The sequence below is a fragment of the Tursiops truncatus genome, chromosome X (genome assembly GCF_011762595.2).
Source record: "Tursiops truncatus isolate mTurTru1 chromosome X, mTurTru1.mat.Y, whole genome shotgun sequence".
Classification (NCBI taxonomy): domain Eukaryota; kingdom Metazoa; phylum Chordata; class Mammalia; order Artiodactyla; family Delphinidae; genus Tursiops; species Tursiops truncatus.
In genome coordinates, this window is record NC_047055.1 from 102,613,346 (window position 1) to 102,634,472 (window position 21,127).

Sequence of the window (21,127 nt, forward strand, 5' to 3'; positions counted from 1 at the left end):
GCTATTGTAAATAGAGCTGCAATGAACATTTTGGTACATGACTCTTTTTGAATTATGGTTTTCTCAGGGTATATGCCCAGTAGTGGGATTGCTGGGTCGTATGGTAGTTCTATTTGCAGTTTTTTAAGGAACCTCCGTACTGTTCTCCATAGTGGCTGTACCAATTCACATTCCCACCAGCAGTGCAAGAGTGTTCCCTTTTCCCCACACCCTCTCCAGCATTTATTGTTTGCAGATTTTTTTGATGATGGCCATTCTGACTGGTGTGAGATGATATCTCATTGTAGTTTTGATTTGCATTTCTCTAATGCTTAATGATGTTGAGCATTCTTTCATGTGTTTGTTGGCAGTCTGTATATCTTCTTTGGAAAAATGTCTATTTAGGTCTTCTGCCCATTTTTGGATTGGGTTCTTTGTTTTTTTGTTATTGAGCTGCATGAGCTGCTTGTAAATTTTGGAGATTAATCCTTTGTCAGTTGCTTCATTTGCAAATATTTTCTCCCATTCTGAGGGTTGTCTTTTGGTCTTGTTTATGGTTTCCTTTGCTGTGCAAAAGCTTTGAAGTTTCATTAGGTCCCATTTGTTTATTTTTGTTTTTATTTCCATTTCTCTAGGAGGTGGGTCAAAAAGGATATTGCTGTGATGTATGTCATAGAGTGTTCTGCCTATGTTTTCCTCTAAGAGTTTGATAGTTTCTGTCCTTACATTTAGGTCTTATGAGGTGTCACCTCACACTAGTCAAAATGGCCATCATCAAAAAATCTACAAACAATAAATGCTGGAGAGGGTGTGGAGAAAAGGGAACACTCTTGCACTGCTGGTGGGAATGTGAATTGGTACAGCCACTATGGAGAACAGTTTGGAGGTTCCTTAAAAAACTACAAATAGAACTACCATATGACCCAGCAATCCCACTACTGGGCATATACCCTGAGAAAACCATAATTCAAAAAGAGTCATGTACCAAAATGTTCATTGCAGCTCTATTTACAATAGCCCGGAGATGGAAACAACCTACGTTTCCATCATCGGATGAATGGATAAAGAAGATGTGGCACATATATACAATGGAATATTACTCAGCCATAAAAAGAAACGAAATTGAGCTATTTGTAATGAAGTGGATGGACCTAGAGTCTGTCATACAGAGTGAAGTAAGTCAGAAAGAGACAGACAAAAACCGTATGCTAACACATATATGTGGAATTTAAGGAAAAAAATGTCACGAAGAACCTAGGGGTAAGACAGGAATAAAGACACAGACCTACTAGAGAATGGACTTGAGGATATGGGAAGGGGGAAGGGTAAGCTGTGACAAAGCGAGAGAGTGGCATGGACATATATACACTACCAAATGTAAAATAGCTAGCTAGTGGGAAGCAACCGCATAGCACGGGGAGATCAGCTCTGTGCTTTGTGACCGCCTAGAGGGGTGGGATAGGGAGGGTGGGAGGGAGGGAGACGCAAGAGGGAAGAGATATGGGAACATATGTATATGTATAAATGATTCACTTTGTTGTAAAGCAGAAACTAACACGCCATTGTACTCCAATATAGATGTTAAAAATAATAATAATAAATAAAAAAAGAACATGTTTGGTTTTCATTCTCAAGGTTTACAGTTATAAAACCTAGAGGAAAATAAAAAGTTGGTAAACATTATTTCAAGTGCTGGTGGTAACAAACAGACAATAACTTTTGTAGGCATTTAGGAAGGAGAGAAAACTGATTCAAGTTGATGGGGAGAATGTGGGGTGAATGTGGGGTGGATTTTGCGTTGTCACATCAGAGATCAGAAAAGGCTGTTTCACGTGGTAGAAAACAGCCTTCGGATAGGTGCAAGTACTTCTTGCTCATACTTGAAGTTCATTTTTCAGGTACTGTTTAAGATAAAGTAACTAAGAAGTTAAAAAGTAAGAAAAAGTATAGTAAAGTGCTAAAAAAATACATTATAAACAGGCTATGTTATTTTAGCTCTACTGTGGTTATAAAATGAGGTTGAGTCAGTAGATTAATTAGAAACTTATATGCATCATGGCTCTGATACAAGCCAGTATTTGCCCTAAAATGATAAGGTTAACATTGAATTATTAGGTTTACCGAGAACGAAGATAGTTTCTAAATGATGGAGAGAGAGAATGCTCATCTGTCAAAATAAGCCAGTAAGGGCTTTTTTTTTTTCCTTAAAGTAGCAGTTTTTTAAAAGTTGTATACTATTTTGGCTATGCAATTGAAAATTTTATAGATGCTTGATAGTTCTGGGCTTCATCCTTTCTTCTCTAGATAGAATGGGGGGCTCATGATGGTAAGTCACAGCCAGGTGTGCTACAAAAGCCTTAAGAAAACAGGCAGTGGACTATCTTTTTGTCTTTCTGAAGTGCTCTCAGAAAGACAAATGGAGAATTTAATTACTGTAGAAGATATTTGTGACCTAAAGGAAAAGAAGGTTCCGTTTGTGATGATACTTGGGAAGGAACTGCTTGCCCTAAAAGTGTGGCCTAGCATCCTGTCTGTTGTTACTTTAAGTCACCAGAAGTCTATGAGTTTTTGTCATTTTTCTGTATTGAGTTAAGAAGTTAATAAAAGGATAACTTAGCTCCTCATTTTGTCAGATTTCAAGTCTACTGAAAAGAAGGTGCTTTGAGAGCTGGAGATGTGAGTAAGAGTCCAGTGCCAGGGTAATTTTTTAATTTTTAAAAAAATAGACTTTATTTTTTTGGAACAGTCTTAGTTTTTCAGAAAAATTGAGAAGATAATACAGACAGTTCCTTTATACCCTGCACCCAGTTTCCTTTATTATTAACAGCTTACATTAGCATGGTATATTTGTTACAACTAGCCAATATTAAAAGTGTTATTAACTAAAGTCTATACTTTATGCAGATTTCCTTAGTTTTTACCTAATGTATTTTTTCTCTTTCAGGATCCCACCAGGGCCCTGTATTACAGTTAATCGTCACGTCTCCTTAGGCTCCTCTTGACTGTGACAGTTTCTCAGACTTCCCTTGTTTTGATGACCTTGGCAGTTTTGAGGAGAATTTGATCAGGTATTTTGTAGAATGTCCCTCAATTGGATTTATCTGATGTTTTTCTCATGGTTAGACTGGGGTTATGGGTTTTTAGGAGGAAGACCACAGAGGTAAAGTGCCATTCTCATTCCATTATATCAAGGGTACAGTGATTTATCACTATTAATGTTGACTCTGGTCACCTGGCTGAAAATGTTTGTCAAGTTTCTCCACTGTGAAGTTACTTTTTTATTTTTTGTAAAAACTTTGTTCCATGCTGTGTTGTTTGGAAATAAGTCACTAAGTGTAGTCCACACTTAAGGAGTGGGAAGTTTTGCTCCATCTCCTTGAGGCTCTTCTACGTAAGTTACTGGGAATTCTCCATGGGAGATTGTCTCTTCTCCCCCATTTATTTATTTATTTATTCAGTCATTTCTTTATGTCAGTATGGGCTTACAGATATTTGTTTTATATTTTGGGTCATAATCCAATACTACCTTATTTATTTTGTTGCTCAAATTTTTGCTGTTTTGGCCATTGGGAGCTCTTTTGGTTGGCTTCTGTGTCACTCTGACATGCCCCCATCGTCATGGGGTGTTTTTTGTTTTTTTTTTTCGGACACTTCCTTATTTTCTGGTACTACAAGATTCTCCAGGCTCATCCTGTATATCCCCTATCCCAGTTCTAGAATCAGCAGTTTCTCCACAAAGTCCAGGTTTCTTTTATTAGAGAATGCTATTGGAAATCAAGATCTGGGTGCTAGGTGTGCTTGTTGCTACTAGAGTTTTGCTGTTTCTAGGCCTTCTTAGCTGAAATCCTGTGTATATATTACCTGTATATTTATGCATATTTATAAGTATTTCTATGCATTCATTTCTGAATATATATCAGTATTAAGGTAAACATGAGTTCATATTGATGTCTCCAGCTCTAATCCATTACTACATAGGTCATTCTAGCCTCCTCCCCTTGCTTTTCTGTAACCTCCCACTCCAACAGTGAGAAATCTGGCTCCCACCATTCACCATCCATTTACTTAATTGTTCAGTCCCAGTGTACATGTATAGTTGTATATCAGTTTTGTTAACCTGATACCCTGATGGGTAACAATATCAGAATTGTTAACCTGTACCCCCATGGGAAACAGCTTTATCAGCTAGAATACAATGCTTATGTACAGTTCCTTTTACCTTTAGTCTTACAGACTCCACTCATTTCCAAAGTTCTTTCAGTCAGCACCTTTCCCCCCATCCCCTGCAGTGATACTGTTTCATACATTTGTAATACAGTTAGATTCTGTTATATGGTCTCCATTCCTTCCTGGGACCCCCTGACTTTCTAAAGGATTTTTTAAAATTTGCATACTTTAAGGTTCATTCTTTGTATTATAAAGTTCTGTGGGTTTTGACAAGTGCATAATGTCATGTATCTACCATTACAGTATCATACAGAATAATTTCACTGCCCTAAAAATCTCCTGTGCTTCACCTATGAACCCTCCCTTCCTCCCCACAAACCTCTGGCAACCGTTGATCTTTTTACTGTCTCTATAATTTTGCCTTTTCTAGAATGTTCTTGAGATATTTTTAAAGTCACTTTCTAAAGGAAACCTTTGATTTCTCTAACCTAGATACCATTTTTTCTCCCACCACCAATTCATTCTTAATTGAACAAAATATTTCTAATAAGTAAGAATCAAGGCGTTCCCATTTCTTTTCTCAGTTACCGCTATATAAGGTCGTTCAGCTTTGTTTATCTTTTAATATCCTACCTCTTTGTTACCAACCTCGGAATTGGGAGGAGATCCCAAGTACCTTCTTCTTCTTTTTTTTTTTTTTTTTTTTTTGTGGTACGTGGGCCTCTCACTGTTGTGGCCTCTCCCGATGCGGAGCACAGGCTCCGGACGCGCAGGCTCAGCGGCCATGGCTCACGGGCTTAGTTGCTCCGCGGCATGTGGGATCCTCCCGGACTGGGGCACGAACCCGCGTCCCCTGCATCGGCAGGCGGACTCTCAACCACTGCGCCACCAGGGAAGCCCCCAAGTACCTTTATTTTTGTTGGGGAGGTTGGTGGGGGAAGGCAGGGAGTGGCCCTGTATGGTGTGGTGCGTCCTGTATAGGTAGCAGCTGGCAAATAGATGCTCACTTGTGGGGAGGGGCATTACGCTTAAATTTTATCTGAATATGCTTCTGTTTGTTTCCGGTGGGAGGTTATACTTAACTTGAAAATTCCTTTGATGAGTGTTTTAATATGAATATTATTTTGGTCCATAGTCTCTTTTGAGAATATAACAGAATATGAGATAGATGAAGTGAATATGTGACTATTTCAAAATGGTTTCTACTGTAATGAAAATCCTGTAGGATGATAGTTTTAGAAATTATTTGGAAGGCTCTAACTTAAGGGAAATAATAACTATCATATTCCTATTTCTCACTTGTTGTTTGGTACAATCTTTACATATATGTGTGAAAAATTCTGAAATTGGAATTTTTACCCCTCCAGTAAAAGATCATTTGTTATGCTCCAATATCAGTCACTCCTTGTTGCTATTTACCTTGAAGAATTCACAGTCTGGTGCAGAAACTCTTCTTTTTCATTTTTATTTTTTTTTGTGGTACGCGGGCCTCTCACTGTTGTGGCCTCTCCCGTCGCGGAGCACAGACTCCGGACGCGCAGGCCCAGCGGCCATGGCTCACGGGCCTAGCCGCTCCGCAGCATGTGGGATCTTCCCAGACCAGGGCACGAACCCGTGTCCCCTGCATCGGCAGGCGGACTCTCAACCACTGCGCCACCAGGGAAGCCCGAAACTCTTCTTTTTTAAAAGCAAGTTTTGGTTTAAACTTTACAGTGTCTTTAAGAGTTATGACATCATCAAAATCTTACCATGTAGCCTATAGTACAGGAGAATAATGGCTAAAGCATAGACTTCAAGTTTATGTTTTAGCTTTCTGCTTGTTAACTTTGTCACCACAGGCAAATTATTTACCCTTTCTGAGCCTTGCATTTCCTCATTTGTAAAATGTGAATGATGATATTACCTCTCCCATGGGATGATAATGGGGATTATATGAGATAAAGCACTTAGCACAGTGCCTGGTACATAGATATGGCTCAATAAGTATGCTCTAGGGGTTTCCCTGGTGGCGCAGTGGTTGAGGGTCCGCCTGCCGATGCAGGGGATGCGGGTTCGTGCCCTGGTCCGGGAGGATCCCACGTGCTGCGGAGCGGCTGGGCCCGTGAGCCATGGCCGCTGAGCCTGCACGTCCGGAGCCTGTGCTCCGCAATGGGAGAGGCCACAGCAGTGAGAGGCCCTCATACCGCAAAAAAATAAAAAAATTAAAAAGTAAGTGTGCTCTAAAATCAAAACCTCCCCTCAACAAGAAAATGGATGAAGGTTCAAAGTTTTATACTAGTGTATATGTTTCTGTTCAACAGTTACTACTTGGACCAGACCAGTCAGAAAAATGAATGATTCCTTTAGTTTTTTTATCTTAAAACTTCTCTCAAGATAAGGCTAACTTTTCTTCAAATCTGGGAAATGCTCACATCACTAAATTTGACATGCTAGCAGTGGTTGTCAGCCTAAGATACTGTTGCCTCTCCTGGGGCCGTTTGGGGGTGCTCTTGGGATTTTACAGGAGGGACCAGGGTGCTGAACACCTTGTGACACATGGAGCAGGCTTGCATGTTGAATTATTGTGCCTCAAATTACCACAGCAATAGCATACTGTTGAGACACACTAGACTAGACTAATATGTACGGTACTATCTTGAAACCTCTCTGTTGAACACATTTCAGGTGTCACAGACCCAGCAAATATGTCAGTGAATAGAGCAAGGCCAGGCCTCCGTGTCTGGGACACGCAAGGGAGTGTAGGGACTAGGCAAGCTGGAGAGAATGTGTCCTTTCTAAACAAGTGAGCCGCGCTTCAGCTTCAGCTAGTTGTTGACTACTATTGCTAGATCTGATTTTTCAGAGAAAGGCTAGATATCCAAATTTTTATGTCATATTTTCCTATTTTAAAGTGTGGCTCAACCTTTTTTTTTTTTTTTAATATGCCAAGGCCAAACCAAACAGATTGGTGGGCTGATTTTGGCCCAGAGACCACACTGGTTTATAACCTGTGATTATTATTGTAGAAAGTGAGCTAAAGTTTTGGCAGGGGTAAACAGTCAGGGCCATAACAGCCCTGAATATTTGCTGAGCTCAGAGAAGGCTGTGGAAACAAAGCACTAGGTGTTGAGGTCATTTTCTAGAGCGTAGAGAATCATGGCATCAGAGCAGAGCTCTAGGGGAGCTTCCTCTGGTTGGAAGGAGGAATTCTGTTGAGAGAAATCCCAGCACCTGCATTTTGAGGAAGAGATCCCACTGTGCCTTATGCTGACACTCCTGAATTAGGAGGGTAGCTGCACCACTGGAGGAAGCCTTAGAGTGATTCCACTGCTAAGCATTACCATCCCAGCCCCCAGTCTCAGTACTGCCTTGAGAAATTAGGAGTCCCCGCAAAGCTAACAGGCAACGAAGGCTCAACGCTACAAAATCTCCTGGTTTATGTGGCTTTCGAACAGTGTGACATTCGTAGGGTTTATACCTTCAATATTTCTTCTTGATCTAGGGTTACTGCCTACTCAGCTCCACAGTCCACAGCTGTGGCCATCTGTGGTTTAGTGGGGGTGTTTCATGGGTGTCCCAGGAGTTTGGTCACATCCTAGCCTAGCCAGTACAGTTCAGGTGCTACTTGCTCTGGCTGGTTTTAAGGTGTCAAGTCATCACTCATCACTTTAATATTATATAAAAAGTAGCAGCCCATTATAATATTGTTAAATAACAATGTCTGTATGTATTTTGCATAGTTGTTGAATACATTAATATATATGGGCAAGAATAGATTGTATGTTTTAATATGCATCACTTTCAAATCTAATATGAGATCATATATGGCAATGTGTCATTTTAGTTGTATTCTATGGGATTAAATACAAAAATACAGTGTAGTATTTTACTGTAAAACTTTGCTTTTTTAAGAAACAGGCTGATCTTATTGGTCGGAATATTTTCTGTTTGTAAACTACCTGCTGGCTTAACCTCCCAGTGAGCAGAAAGGAAATAACTTTTTAAAAAGTATTTTAGTATTTTATAATCCTCAGAAAGTTAAATTTATTTGAGAATGTTATATATTGTGAAATACTTACAATACTTAATGATTATCCACATCATTTAGTGCTTACGTGAGTGAATGTTTGTACAGAGCAGAGTGCTAATCACTTTTAAGATCGCTGTCGTAATCCCTTGAGGAGAGTAAGTTTTTATCAGTTTAGATTCCTACTTGTTGTGAAAAGTAGGTCTACTATTAATCATCTTTTCAGATGGTAGCCGTCTTTGTGGGTGTGTAAGTTGTTGGCTTCAATTTTAAAGATGTTTTTTAATGTTTTTCCAAAGGCAAGTATTTGTAACCACTAAAAAAGAAAATGGCAACTTTTCCCCTTCAGCTCTGTTTCTTGTATGTCCGAAAACAGCTTATTTGTAAAAGGATTCTTTCCTCCCCTCTCAGCCCTCCAAATCCCACACACCTGTAACCCTCTGTTTGGATGATAAACTGATGAGGGTTTCCTGTCTTTTTTCCCCCCAGCTAGTGAAAGAAGGGTGCTCATCATCACTCTGCTGGGAATGTCCTTGATACCTACCAATGACATAGTGGAAAGAAAAGACTTTGGAGAAGGCAGGCTTGGATTTGAGTCACGATTCTGCCATATGCCCATTCTCTGAGTTTAATTTCTTCTTTGTAAAATGGAGGTAATTGTAGCCACCTTTCAGGGCATAGTTGTTCATAAATGGTAGCTGATAACAATAGTGATAAAATTAATAGTAACTTTGGTCTTAGTAGCGCCTGAGGTTCTGAAGGCTAATAAAGCTAGCCGAGAGCTAGGAACTCCCAAAAGCTCTGCAGTAACCTATGGATCCTAGGCTCTTGACATCTGAAACATCTTTGTTCTTACTGACCCTTGTCGCTTTTTCTTCTTTCTCATAAGAAGGCAAACTGTATTGCCCTTATATTTTAAAGACTTGAAATTAGGGTTGAGAAATGAATAAAAACGGTTCTTTGAAGCCACTAGGAAAGCTTGAGTTAAGACTTTGAATGCTTCAGAAACTCTTTATTGACAATGGTTAAATAGCCATCAAGTGTTCTGAATATGGTTAGTCCGTCAAATATTGAGGAATCCTTTCCTGGTAGGAAAGGTGTTACTGTTTCTGTAAATAAATACAAGCAAATTTGATCACCTAAGTTCATTCCTATCACTAAATTCAATGACTTGCATTTTGTTCATGTCACCTAGCAAATACTCATTGAACACCTAGTCTGTGCTAGGCCCTATGCCCAGTCAATTGTATACCCTCAAAGGAGGTACTGAATTAGGGAATCTAAGAGTTGTAGCTCTTAGCCTCTATTTTAAATGAAAATCCTAAGCCTTAGAGCTGCCCTGACCAGTAAGGTAGTCATGACTAACTACAGGTGGCTGCTGAGCAGTTGAAACGTGACCAGTCTGAATGGAGATGTGCTGTAAATATAAAACACACACTGCACTCCAAGAACTTAGTTTGAAAAAAAATATGTAAAATATCAATGATGTTTATATTGAATTCATGTTAAAAACAAAAGTATTTTTGCTATCTTGGATTCAATAAAATACATTAGAATTAATTTCACCTGTTTCATTTTACTTTCTTAGGGTAGCTACTGGAACATTTAAAATGAATCACATTATGTTTTTATTGGACTGCACTGTAAGGCAGTGCTTCAGTGACTTGGCAAGGTTACTAGTCCAGTTAGGACTCCTGTGGCTAGTGCAAACTATAGATCAGCTTACTGTGAAAATGGCAGGTAGTGTTTGTTTTGATCAAAAAGGTGGAAAATTCAAACCTTGTTTCAGAAAAAAGTTAAACGCTAAGGACTTTAAATAGTTTACATTTTAAATTAAAGCCTAGATTGTTAAACTGTTAGAATTGCTTCGCGTTTCAGATTTGGGGTGCTTTAAAAGGGGCAAACTAGGGGCTTCCCTAGTGGTGCAGTGGTTAAGAATCCGCCTGCCGATACAGGGGACACAGGTTCGAGCCCTGGTCCAGGAAGACCCCACATGCTGCGGAGCAACTAAGCCCATGTGCTACAACTACTGAGCCTGCGCTCCAGAGTCCGTGAGCCACAACTCCTAAAGCCTGGGTGCCTGGAGCCCGTGCTCTGCAACAAGAGAAGCCACCGCAATGAGAAGCCCGCACAGCGTAACGAAGAGTAGCTCCCGCTCACTGCAGTTAGAGAAAGCCCGCGCACAGCAACACAGACCCAATGGAGCCAAAAATAAATAAATAAAATAAATAATAATAAAAAATAAAAGGGGCAAACTAGAAAAATATACCCACTGATTCAGTAACGTAAACCTATTTTTCATTTCTCTAAGCATTCACAAGTCATTATGTAGTTGATCTCTGATTCCCCAATATTTTATTGGGAGGTGGGGTGTGCAGAAGGTAGGGGGCAAGCTTCATCTATATATTTTTCTTTCTTGCTAGCTAGACTGGTTCAGTATAATGAAATCGATTCTTCATTATTTAACAAACATTTGAGCAGGTACTAGGTCAGGTTCTGGAAATGCAGTGGTGAACAAGGGATAATCCCTGAATAGAACTACAGGCTTTCTGTTTGGTTTTTGTCTTGTTTTGGCTTTGTATTTGGAAAATAATTCTAAACTTAAAGAAGTTATAATAATAAATATAGTACAAAGAACACTATATACCCTTTATCCAGATCCATGTACTGTTAACATTTTTTCCTGTGTTCTTTTTTAAAAAATTGAGTTATAGTTGATTTACAATATTATATTAGTTTCAGGTGTATGACATAGTGATTCAAATTTTTATAGATTATACTCCGTTTATAGTTATTATAAAATATTGGCTATATTCCCTGTGCTGTACAATATATTCTTGTAGCTTATTTATTTTATACATAGTAGTTTGTTGTACTTCTTATCCCCTGCCCCTATTTTGCCCCTCTCCCCTTTCCTCTCCCCACTGGTAACTACTGCTTCATTCTCTATATATGTGAGTCTGTTTCTGTTTTGTTATATTCACTAGTTTTTTCGATTCCACATATAAGTGATAACATACATATTTCTCTTTCTCTGTCTGACTCATTTCACTAAGCATAATACCCTCTAGGTCCATCTATGTTGTTGCAAATTGCAAATTTTCTTTCTTTTTTATGGTTGAGTAGTATTCCATTATATCTATATCTATATCTATCTATCTATATATCTCACATCATTTTTATCCATTCATCTTTTGATGGACACTTAGGCTATTGTACGTAATGCTGTTGTGAACGTTGGGGTGCACGTATCTTTTCAAATTAGTGTTTTTGTTTTCTTTGGATATATATCCAGGAGTGCAATTACTGGATCACATGGTAACTCTATTTTCAGCTTTCTGAGGAACCTCCATACTGTTTTCTCCAGTGGCTGTGCCAATATACATTCCCACTAACAGTGTACAAGGGTTCCCTTTTCTCTACATCTTTGCCGGCACTGGTTATTTGTTGTCTTTTTGATGATGGACATTCTGACAGGTGTGAGGTGATATCTCATTGTGGTTTTGATTTGCATTTCTTTGACGATTAGCAGTGTTGAGCATCTTTTCATGTGCCTGTTGACCATCTGCATGTCTTCTTTGGAAAATTGTCTGTTCAGGTCTTCTGTCCATTTTTTAATTGGGTTATTTGTTTCTTTGGTTGTTGGGTTGTATGAGCTCTTTGTATATGTTGGATATTAACTCCTTATCAGGCGTATCATTTGCAAATATTTTCTCCCATTCAGTAGGTTGTCTTTTTCTTTTGTCGATGGTATTCTTTGCTGTGTAAAAGCTTTTAAGTTTAATTATGTCCCATTTATGTATTTTTGTTTTTGTTTTTTGTTGCTTTAGGAGACAGATCCAGAAAATGGATCTGTCTATGATTTATGTCAAGGAGTGTTCCGCTTATGTTTTCCTCCAGGAGTTTTATGGTTTCTGGTCTTATATTTAGGTCTTTAATCCATTTTGAGTTTGTTTTTATATACGGTGTGAGAAAATGTTCTAATTTCATTCCTTTATATGTAGCTGTCCAGTTTTCCCAGTGCCATTTATTGAAGAAACTGTATTTTCTCCTTTGTCATAGATTAATTGACCATATGTGCATGGGTTTATTTCTGGGCTCTCTGTTCAGTTCTGTTGATCTATGTGTCTGTTGCTTCCCTGGCTTTCTTTTGATTTCCATTTGCATGGAATACTTTTTTCCATTCTCTCTCTTTCAGTCTGTGTGTCTTGAAATCTGAAGTGAGTCTCTTATAGGCAGCATATATATGGTTCTTGTTTTTGTATCTGTTCGGCCATTCTGTATCTTTTGATTGGAGAATTTAGTCCATTTACATTTAAAGTAATTATTGAGGGGCTTCCCTGGTGGCGCAGTGGTTAAGAATCCGCCTGCCAATGCAGGGGACACGGGTTCGAGCCCTGATCCGGGAAGATCCCTCATGCCGTGGGGCAACTAAGCCTGTACGCCACAACTACTGAACCTGTGCTCTGGAGCCCATGCACCACAATTACTGAATCCCGCATGCCTAGAGCCTGTGATCCACACGCAACAAGAGAAGCCACCATAATGAGAAACCTATGCACCACAACTAAGAGTAGCCCCCGCTTGCCACAACTAGAGAAAGCCGGCACGCAGCAAGGAAGACACAATGCAGCCAAAAATATAAATAAATAAATAAAATGAAATAAATAAAGTAATTATTGATAGGTATATACTTACTGCCATTTTGTAAGTTGTTTTGTGGTTATTTTTCTGGTTATTTTTTGTTCCTTTTTTTTTTCCTACCCTTTGATTTGATGTCTATCTTTAGTGTTATGTTTGGATTCCTTTCTCCTTTTTGTGTTCTATCTGTTATAGATTTTTTGGTTTATGGTTACCATGAAGTTTATATATAGCTATCTATATATATACATGATTGTTTCAAGTTGCTGATCTCTTAATTTCAAATGCATTTTAACAACCCTTTATTTTTACTCGTCTCCCCCCATAATTACTGTTTTTGGCATATTATTTTACACCTTTTTGTTTTTGTATCCCTTACTGAGGATATAGATGATTTTACTACTTTTGCCTTTTGAACTTCTACTAGCTTTGTACTTGGTTGATTTACTACCTTTACTGTATATTTGCCTTTACCAATGAGCTTTTTATTTTCATAATTTTCCTTTTTTTATTGAAGTATACTTAATTTACAATGTGCTAATATCTGCTGTACAGCAAAGTGACTCAGTTATAAACATATATATTCTTTTTATATTCTTTTCCATTATGCTTTATCCCTGGAGATTGGATATAGTTCCCTGTGCTATACAGTAGGACCTTGTCGTTTATCCATTCTAAATTTAATAGTTTGCATCTCCTAACCCCAAACTCCCTGTCCATCCCTGTCCCTCTCCCATTCCCCCTTGGCAACCACAGGTCTATTTCCTGTGTCTGAGTCTGTTTTTTGTTTTTTTTGTTTTTTTCCCCCAGTACTCGGGCCTCTCACTGTTGTGGCCTCTCCCGTTGCGGAGCACAGGCTCCGGACGCGCAGGCTCAGCAGCTATGGCTCATGGACCCAGCCGCTCCACGGCATGTGGGATCCTCCCAGACCGGGGCACGAACCCGTATCCCCTGCATCGGCAGGCGGACTCTCAACCACTGCACCACCAGGGAAGCCCTGAGTCTGTTTTGTAGATAGTTTCATCTGTGTCATATTTTAGATTCCTCATATAAGTGATATCATATGGTATTTGTCTTTCTCTTTCTGACATATTTCACTTAGTATGATAATATCTAGTTGCATCCATGTCACTGCACATGGCATTGTTTCATTCTTTTTTATGGCTGAGTAGTATTCCATTGTATATATGTACCCCATCTTCTTTATCCATTTATCTGTCAGTGGACATTAAGGTTGTTGCCATGTCTTGGCTATTGTGAACAGTGCTGCTATGAACACAGGGGTGCATGTATCTTTTTGAATTATAGTTTTGTCTGGGTATATGCCTAGGAGTGGGATTGCTGGATCATATGGTAATTCTATTTTTAGTTTTCTGAGGAACCTCCATACTGTTTTCCATAGTGGCTACACCAACTTACATTCCTACCAACATTGTAGGAGGGTTCCTTTTTCTTCACACCCTTTCCAGCATTTGTTATTTGTAGAATTTTTAATGATGGCCATTCTGACCAGTGTGAGCTGGTACCACATTGTAATTTTGATTTTCATTTCTCTGATAGTTAATGACATTGAGCATTTTTTCATGTGCCTACTGGCCATCTCTATGTCTTCTTTTTTATTTTATTTTATTTAATTAACTAATTTGGCTGTATCAGGTCTTAGTTGCGGCATGTGAGATCTTTGTTGCCTGCGGGACCTTCATTGTAGCATTTGGGATCTTTTTAGTGGCGGCATGCGAACTCTGAGTTGCAGCATGTGCGTCTAGTTCCCTGAGCAGGGATCGAACGTGGGCCCCCTGCATTGGGAGTGCGGAGTCTTAGCCACTGGACCACAAGGGAAGTCCTTGTATGTCTTCTTTGGAGAAATGTCTATTAAGGTCTTCTGCCCATTTTTCAATTGGGTTGTTTGTTTTTGTTGTTGTTGAGTTGTATGAGCTGTTTGTATATTTTGGAAGTTAAGCCCTTGTCAGTTGCATCATTTGCAGATATTTTCTCCTGTTCCGTAGGTTGTCTCTTCATTTTTTTATGGTTTCCTTTGCTGTGCAAAAGCTTGTAAATTTGATTCGGTCCCATTTGTTTATTTTTGGTTTTATTTCTATTGCCTTGGGAGACTGACCTAAGAGAACACTGATTCGATTTATGTCAGAGAATGTTTTGCCTGTGCTCTCTTCTAGGAGTTTTATGGTGTCATGTCTTATGTCTTAAGTCTTCAAGTGATTTTGAGTTTATTTTTGTGCATGGTGTGTGTGTGTGTTCTAACGTGATTGATTTACATGCAGCTGTCCAACTCTCTCAACACCACTTGCTGAACAGACTCTCTTTTCTCCACTGTATATTCTTGCCTCCTTTGTCAAAGATTAATTGACCTTAGGTGTGTGGCTTTATTTCTGGGCTCTCTGTTCAGTTCCATTGATCCGTATGTGGGTTTTTTTTGTACCAATACCATACTGTTTGGATTACTGTATGTTTGTAGTATTGTCTGAAGTCTGGGAGGGTTATGCCTCCTGCTTTGTATTTTCCCTCAGGCTTGCTTTTTCAATAATGGGTCTTTATGTTTCCATATGAATTTTTGGATTATTTGTTCTAGTTGTGTGAAAAATGTCATGGGTAATTTGATAGGGATTGTGTTTAGTCTGTAGATTGCTTTGGGTAGTATTGCCATTTTAACAATATTAATTTTTCCAGTCCAAGAGCATGGGATATCTTTCCATTTCTTTGAATTCTCTTTAACTTCCTTTATTAATGTTTTATAGTTCTCAGTGTATAAGTCTTTCACCTCCTTGGTCAGGTTTATTCCTAGGTTTCTTTTTGGTTTTGTTTTAGTGTGATTTTTGAAAGATACTGTTTTTTACATTCCTTTTCTGATATTTCATTGTTAGTGTAAAGAAATGCAGCTGATTTCTGGATGTTAATCTTGTATCCTGCTACTTTGCTGAGTTCACTTATCAGATCTAGTAGTTTTTCTGTGGTGTCCTTAGGGTTTTCTATATATAGTATCATATCATCTGCATATAGTGACAGTTTTACCTCTTCCTTTCCAATCTGGATACCTTTTATTTCTTTTTCTTGTCTGATTGCTGTGGCTAGGACTTCCAGTACTATGTTGAATAGAAGAGATGAGAGTGGGCATCCTTATCTTGTTCCAGATTTTAGTGGGAAGGCTTTCAACTTTTCACTGTTGAGTATTATATTGGCTGTGGGGTTTTCATAAATGGTTTTTATTATGTTGAGGTATGTTCCCTCTATACCCACTTTGTTAAGAGTTTTTATCATGAATGGATGTTGAATTTTGTCAACTACTTTTTCTGCATCTATTGAGATGATCATGTGGTTGTTGACTTTTCTTCTGTTAATGTGATGTAGTACGTTGATTGATTTGCATATGTTGAACCATCCTTGTGAACTTGGGGTGAATCCCACTTGGTGGTGGTGTATGACCTTTTTAATATATTTTTGGATTCGGTTTGCTAATATATTGAGATTTTTTGCATCTATATTCATCAAAGTTATTGGCCTGTAATTTCTTTTTTGGTGATATCTTTGTCTGGTTTTGTTATCAGGGTGATGGTGGCTTCATAGAATGTCTTTGGGAGTGTTCCCCCCTCTTCAGTCTTTTGCAAGAGTTTGAGGATTGGTGTAAGTTCTTCCTGGTATGTTTGGAAGAATTCCCCAGTCCAGTCAACTGGTCCAGGACTTTAGTTTGTAGGGAGTTTTTTAAAATTACAGATTCTATTTCACTTCGAGTGATTGGTGTGTTCAAATTATCTGTTTCTCCTTGATTCAATTTTGGTGTGCTATATGTTTCAAGAAAGTTGTCCGTTTCTTCTAGGTTGTCACATTTGTTGACATATAATTGTTCTTGGTATTCTCTTATGGTTTTTTGTATTTCTGTGGTATCGGTTGAGATTCCTCCTTTTTCATTTCTTATTTTGTTTATTTGCGTTCTCTCTCTTTTCTTTTTGGTGAGCCTGGCCAGAGGTTTGTCAATTTTGTTTACCCTTTCAAAGAACCAGCTCTTGGTTTTCTTCATTTTTTCTATTTTTTTTAATCTCTATTTTATTTATTTCCTCTCTGATCTTTATTATTTCCTTCCTTCTGCTGACTTCAGGTTCTGTTTTGTTTTTTGGTTTTTCTTGAATTCCTGAATTTTATTTATTTTTCTACATAGCAGGTTCTTTTTAGTTATCCATTTTATACATATTAGTGTACATATGTCAATCCCAATCTCCCAATTCATCACACCACCACCACCCCCGGCCACTTTCCCCCCTTGGTGTCCGTACGTTTCTTCTCTACATCTGTGTCTCAATTTCTGCCCTGTAAACCGGTTCATCTGTACCATTTTTCTAGGTTTCACATATATGTGTTAATATACGATATTTCTTTTCCTCTTTCTGAGTTACTTCACTCTGTATGACAGTCTCTAGATCCATCCACGTCTGTACAAATGACCCAGTTTCGTTACTTTTTGAGGCTAAGTAATATTCCATTGTATATATGTACCACATCTTGCTTATCCATACGTCTGTCGATGGGCATTTACGTTGCTTCCATGACCTGGCTATTGTAAATAGTGCTGCAGTGAACATTGGGGTGTATATGTCTTTTTGAATTATGGTTTTCTCTGAGTATATGTCCAGTAGTGAGATTGCTGGGTCGTATGGTAATTCTATTTTTAGTTTTTTAAGGAATCTCCATACTGTTCTCCACAGTGGCTATATCAATTTATATTCCCACCAACAGCGCAAGAGGGTTCCCTTTTCTCCACACCCTCTCTAGCATTTCTTGTTTGTAGATTTTCTGATGATGCCCATTCTAACTTGTGTGAGGTGATACCTCATTGTAGTTTTGATTTGCATTTCTCTAATAATTAGTGATATTGAGCAGCTTTTCATGTGCTTCTTGGCCATCTGTACGTCTTCTTTGGAGAAATGTCCATTTAGGTCTTCTTCCCATTTTTGGATTGGGTTGTATGTTTTTTTAATATTGAGCTGCATGAGCTGGTTATATATTTTGGAGATTAATCTTTTGTCCGTTGATTCATTTGCAAATATTTTCTCCCATTCTGAAGGTTGTCTTTTTGTCTTGTTTGTGGTTTCCTTTGCTTTGCAAAAGCTTTGAAGTTTCATTAGGTCCCATTTGTTTACTTTTGTTTTTATTTCCATTGCTCTATGAGGTGGATCAAAAAAGATCTTGCTGTGATTTATGTCAAAGAGTGTTCTTCCTATGTTTTCCTCTAAGAGTTTTATAGTGTCCGGTCCTACATTTAGGTCTCTAATCCTTTTTGAGTTTATTTTTGTGTGTGGTGTTAGGGAGTGTTCTAATTTCATTCTTTTACATGTAGCTGTCCAGTTTTCCCAGCACCATTTATTGAAGAGACAGTCATTTCTCCATGGTATATCCTTGCCTCCTTTGTCATAGATTAGTTGACCATAGGTGTGTGGGTTTATCTCTGGGCTTTCTATCCTGTTCCATTGATCTATATTTCTTTTTTTGTGCCAGTACCATATTTTCTTAATTACTGTAGCTTTGTAGTATAGTCTGAAGTCAGGGAGTCTGATTCCTCCAGCTCTGTTTTTTTCCCTCAAGACTGCTTTGGCTATTTGGGGTCTTTTGTGTCTCCATACAAATTTTAAGATTTTTTGTTCAAGTTCTGTAAGAAATGCCACTGGTAATTTCACAGGGATTGCATCGAATTTGTAGATTGCTTTGGGTAGTGTAGTCATTTTCACAATATCGATTCTTCCAATCCAGGAACATGGCATATCTCTCCATCTGTTTGTATCATCTTTAATTTCTTTCATCAGTGTCTTACAGTTTTCTGCATACAGGTCTTTTGTCTCCCTAGGTAGGTTTATTCCTAGGTATTTTATTCTTTTTGTTGCAGTGGTAAATGCGAGTGTTTCCTTGATTTCTCTTTCAGATTTTTCATCATTAGTGTATAGGAATACAAGAGATTTCTGTGCATTAATTTTGTATCCTGCAACTTTACCAAATTCATTGATTAGCTCTAGGAGTTTTCTGGTAGCATCTTTAGGATTCTCTATGTATAATATCACGTCATCTGCAGACAGTGACAGTTCTACTTCTTTTCCAATTTGTATTTCTTCTTCTTCTCTGATTGCTGTGGCTAGGACTTCCAAACTGTGTTGAATAATAGTGGTGAGAGTGGACATCCTTGTCTTGTTCCTGATCTTAGAGGAAATGCTTTCAGTTTTTCACCATTGAGAATGATGTTTGCTGTGGGTTTGTCGTATGTGGCCTTTATTATGTTGAGGTAGGTTCCCTCTGTGCCCACTTTCTGGAGAGTTTTTATCATAGATGGGTGTTGAATTTTGTCAAAAGCTTTTTCTGCATCTATTGAGATGATCATATGGTTTTATTCTTCAATTTGTTAATATGGTATATCACATTGATTGATTTGTGTATATTGAAGAATCCTTGCATCCCTGGGATAGATCCCACTTAATCATGGTGTGTGATCCTTTTAATATGTTGTTGGATTCTGTTTGCTAGTATTTTGTTCAGGATTTTTTTGTTGAGGATTTTTACATCTATATTCATCGGTGATATTGGTCTGTAATTTTCTTTTTTTGTAGTATCTTTGGCTGGTTTTGGTATCAGGGTGATGTTGGCCTCACAGAATGAGTTTGGGAGTGTTCCTTCCTCTGCAGTTTTTTGGAAGAGTTTGAGAAGAATGGGTGTTAGCTCTTCTCTAAATGTTTGATAGAATTCACCTGTGAAGCCATCTGGTCCTGGACTTTTGTTTGATGGAAGATTTTTAATCACACTTTTAATTTCATTACTTTGTGATTGGTCTTTTCATATTTTCTATTTCTTCCTGGGTCAGTCTTTGAAGGTTATACCTTTCTAAGAATTTGTGGATTTCTTCCAGGTTGTCCATTTTATTGGCATACAGTTGCTTGTAGTAGTCTCTTAGGATGCTTTGTATTTCTGGGGTGTCTGTTGTAACTTCTCCTTTTTCATTTCTCATTTTATTGATTTGAGTCCTCTCCCTCTTTTTCATGATGAGTCTGGCTAATGGTTTATCAATTTTGTTTATCTTCTCAAAGAACCAGCTTCTGGTTTTATTGATCTTTGATATTTTCTTTGTTTCTCTTTCATTTATTTCTGCTCTGATCTTTATGATTTCTTTCCTTCTACTAACTTTGGGTTTTGTTCTTCTTTCTCTAGTTCCTTTAGGTTTAAGGTTAGATTGTTTATTTGAGATGTTCGTTGTTTCTTGAGGTAGGATTGTATTGCTATAAACTTCCCTCTTAGAACTGCTTTTGCTGCCTCCCATAGGTTTTGGATCGTCATGTTTTCGTTGTCATTTGTCTCCAGGTATTTTTTTATTTCCTCTTTGATTTGTTCAGTGATCTCTTGGTGTTTTAGTAACATATTGTTTAGCCTCCATGTGTTTGTGTTTTTTACATTTTATTGCCTGTAATTCATTTCTAATCTCATATCGTTGTGGTCAGAAAAGATTTTTGATATGATTTCAGTTTTCTTAAATTTACTGAGGCTTGATTTGTGACCCAAGATGTGATCCATACTTGAGAATTTTCGTGCACACTTGAGAAGAAAGCATAATCTGCTGTTTTGGAGTGGAATGTCCTATAAATATCAGTTAAATCTGTCTGGTCTGTTGTGTCATTTAAAGCTTGTGTTTCCTTATTAATATTCTGTTTGGATGATCTGTCCATTGGTGTAAGTGAGGTGTTAAAGTCCCCCACTATTATTGTGTTACTGTTGATTTCCTCTTTTATAGCTGTTAGCAGTTGCCTTATGTATTGACGTGCTCCTTTGTTGAGTGCATATCTATTATATTTGCAAATATAAATATATATTTATAATTGTTATATCTTCTTGGATTGATCCCTTGATCATTATGTAGTGTCCGTCCTTGTCTCTTGTAACATTCTTTATTTTAAAGTCTATTTTATCTGATATGAGTATTGCTACTCCAGCTTTCTTTTGATTTCCATTTGCATGGAATATCTCTTTCCATCCCCTCACTTTCAGTCTGTATGTGTCCCTAGGTCTGAAGTGGGTCTCTTGTAGACAGCATATGTATGGGTCTTGTTTTTGTATCCATTCAGCGAGCCTGTGTCTTTTGGTTGGAGCAGTTAATGCATTCACATTTAAGGTAATTATCGATATGTATGTTCCTATTACCATTTTCTTAATTGTTATGGGTTTGTGCTTTAGGTCCTTTTCTTCTCTTGTGTCTCCCACTTAGAGAAGTTCCTTTAGCATTTGCTGTGGTGCTGAATTCTCTTAGCTTTTGCTTGTCTGTAAACTTTTGATTTCTCCATCGAATGTGTATGAGAT

General features: G+C 38.0%; 1 protein-coding gene across 4 annotated transcripts in view; it reads left to right on the forward strand.

Annotated features, from left to right (window-relative positions):
- The window catches only part of TAB3 (TGF-beta activated kinase 1 (MAP3K7) binding protein 3), a 101,235-nt gene that overhangs the window by 36,653 nt on the left and 43,455 nt on the right, over positions 1 to 21,127 (forward strand). For 3 of the 4 annotated variants that reach the window (XR_002177684.3, XM_073799425.1, XM_019941887.3), the window contains exon 2: positions 2,924 to 3,047. The exons of the other annotated variant lie outside the window; for it this stretch is intronic. The gene's annotated coding sequence lies outside the window, so the exon portion shown is untranslated. The remainder of the gene's footprint in view (positions 1 to 2,923; positions 3,048 to 21,127) is intronic. 4 annotated transcript variants of the gene reach the window in all.